We start from the raw sequence: 3,440 nt of genomic DNA on the forward strand, positions 1-3,440 counted from the left end.
CCGTGAGCTGAGCGTACATGCAGCTCCCATGCCTCCACCCCAGCTCCTGGAAGCCAGGAGGACATGCCTTCCCTCCAGCAGCTTTTGTCCAAATCTTTGAAGGAGAAGAGTCCCTGCTCTGCCCAGAGGCCCCTGAGGGCCAAGCCAGTGCTGGCCGGGAGGTGGCGCTGTGTCACTTTCCTAGTAGGGAGCTTTTGTTTCTGCAGGCTGCCAGAGGTGGGGAGGCCAATTTCCCCGATTTAAAATCTCAGTCTCTCTGTCACTTCCTTCAAATGAGCTTGGAGGTGTTCGGCAGATGACAGTCCTGAAAATGGGCCAAAGCTGTTCTCTTAATCCCGTCTCAGGGTGCACTTGAAAAGGGTGTTTCCAAACAAGTTTGCAGATTCCATCTGTCACAGCTCCACTCCTCCTGACCTCTTGGCTCTCACCAGAAGAGAGAGAAACACTCCCAACTTGCCCCACCTTGAAAGCAGCCTGGGCAGGGCTGTGGAGGAGACCCTGGAACTTGCTGGCTGAGCTCAGGCCTGCTAGGGGAGGAAGACTGCCCTCCCACCCACCCCCCAAAAGCCCCAGCTTTACTAGGATGAACCCCTAGATGTCACATCCCTCTGGGCTTGGTGGTCTTGCCTGATGCTCAACCAGTGGGGGTGTTTCTCAGCACCTTAGCACGGCCTCTTTCCAAGGAGTCCAGCAACTCTTGGGCTCAGACAGCCTGGACTTGCATGCCACATTTTAAAAGTACATCCGGGAGACTCTGAGGAAATCACTGTGGGATTCTGAGCTTGTCTCATCTAGAAAGGGGATGACAGCAGCATCTAAATCATGAAGACTAAATCAGGAAACACATACACAGAGGGTGCTCACCTTGTGTTGCTGCAGCTTTTTATGGAGAATACATGTTATTTTTAACCCTAGCCAGAGAAGTTGGATAGGAACCTGTGCTGTGCCAAGTACTTTGTAACTCTCCCTCCCTGGACCACACAGCTACTTCTAACTTACTTGTTAACACAGAGGTTTGTTTCCTCTATCCTTTTAAGATGGGGAAACAAAGCCAGTCTCAGGATATGTCAGCATCCTCATAAAGGGTCCCCATTTCCAAGTCTTGCTCCTACCTTTCTAGAGCTCATCCCTTGGTGAAAATACATCCTAAATATTCTCAGTAAATCCTCCACTTTGCAAATGTGACAGGGATAGCAGTCGGCTAATACTTCCTTGTGAATTCTCTCCATCAGATTGCCTTCTTGATAACGCGTGCATTAAGGAACTTGAATTTTTATGGGGATGAAGGAAGATCCAAAACACCAAGGCTGTAACTTCTGAGCTGAGCCAAGGGAATACGACCAGAAGAAGTTTGAAGAGCAGGTGGCAGCCCTGATAACATGAAGTATGGGGAAGAGTCATCAGATGAAGGGCTGGGCCCCGGCACAGACAGCAGGGCAGCAGTGTTCGCCTTGCGTGGAAAGATCAGTGCAGCTGTGTCTTTGTAGGAATACTGACGGTCCCGTTTGTCCCCTTCCTCTGCCCTACAGCATTGATAGCGGACAACAGAAGTGGTCAGCCCTTGGGCCTGACTCAGAAACCTTCCAGAAAGCCGTGGAGTTAAGCTCTTCTTGACTCAGGTAGGCTGTAGTCCCGAGGGCTGACTTGGAAGAAGGCTCTTGCTCACATCAGAAGTGTGCACTCTTACAGGCTGGGAAGCTGGCTAAGACCCGCAAACAGGCCCCAGGCTTGGGTGGAGGGTGCATAGTACACTCCCATCCCTGGACATCTGCATGGAAGTGTCTTCCACTTTGAGAGGTCTGTTACCTGATGTTCTGGTCTCGCTTCATGCCTCTGCTGGCTCTAGACCCAACCATGCTGGGCTCTCCCTGTGTCTTCAAGTCCTAAGTTTATTTCCACCTGCCAAGAAAGACCTTTGTCCTGGTCTTCACTTGGTACTAAGTTCACACAAAGGTCAGCTCATCAAGGAAGCCCATTCCAACTCCAGATGAACCCCACTCTTCTCTGGCTATCCAAGCGCTCACTCCCTGCTGCATGCATTGCTTATGTAAGCAATATATGTTCTTTGAGTCTGGAAGCTGCCCTCTTTCCACAGCCATGGTCCAGCAAAGGGTAGAGAGACTCATATACTTGTCTCTGAGTGACTGGGTTCCTCTTCTTCTACCTGCCTCCTCATCTGTCACAGCTCTGACTTTGCTAATTTTTCCCTTCCCTGTCAGGCCCAGACTCTCAAGCCCAGGCTATAATTCAAGTGAAAATCATGATGGTTCTTTCCTCAAGCTTCTATAGTCACATTTTCCTTTCTTTCCCTAACTTCCAAACACCTTTCAAGGGGCGTCTTCATGGGCTCTGGCCCCTACCTAACTTCTATTCACTCTCACTACTGATGATGGGGTTCTGCCTTCATCCCTTGGCTGGCAGAGTTCTCACCAGTGGGGCTGTCCCCAGAAGACACCCAGGTGAGGCATGGTGCAACTCCAGGGATCATCCACACAGACAAAACTGTGAATGACGACCTCACCTCCAGAGATGTGCAATGTGCAGCGTGTATATCAACATCTGACCACTTGGTTGCCTTGCCCAGGGGTCATAATTACCAGCCACTTCTCTTCTCAGTCCTCACCTGTGATTTCTAGGCAATGCACTGTTCGTTCCCTCCTTCCTAACTTGATGAGATGCTGTGTCCTCCTCCTTCCTCTCCATTTCTATACCAATTACTTGCCTTTCACCTCCTAATACATAGGCTGAATATTTCTACTAGGCAAAAGACCCCAGAATACAACTGTACCAGTACCCAGCCCACTCTGTGTCTCTAGATACTGAGAAGTAGGGCATCATGGGTAACTCCTGCACTGTTTGCCTGACAGGCTCCTTCCACAAGCATCTTTCCCTGTAATCAGCACATGGGCTCAGCTGATGAAGCAGCAGGTTCCTCATATCGAAGACCTGATTGGCGAGAGAGTGAGGAAAACCATCCAGCCATAGCTACGTTTGCTTGGAAAGAGACAGCCTGATTCCAGGGACTTCTTGGGTCAGTGACACTGTCACTGAGGAGGGAATCTGTGCGCAGAGAGATTAGAACGAGCCAGTTCTGACAGGTACACAATAAAGAGCTGGCAGGGACTGTGAGCATTTCGGGGAGAAGGGGGAAATTCTGACAGCAGCTTGACCTGGAACTTGCTGGGACTTTCTGTTTACACTCGACTTCCCCTGTGGATGCATGAGGCTAACTCACCAGGGAAGGTGAAGGAAGGGAAGGGGGATATGTCATCCCCGGGCCCCACCTGCCAAGCTCTGGAGAAATCGTGCTGGAGACAGGAGATGGAGCTGAGTCCCGCTGCCTCTGTGCTGGCTAAAGGCCACCAAGTCTAACAGACACGTGTCCCTTCATCTGTGAGTCCCGGACTGACTATGCAAATTGCTTCCCAGACAGCGTTGGG

Source organism: Peromyscus eremicus, chromosome 4 (assembly GCF_949786415.1).
Source record: "Peromyscus eremicus chromosome 4, PerEre_H2_v1, whole genome shotgun sequence".
NCBI lineage: Eukaryota > Metazoa > Chordata > Mammalia > Rodentia > Cricetidae > Peromyscus > Peromyscus eremicus.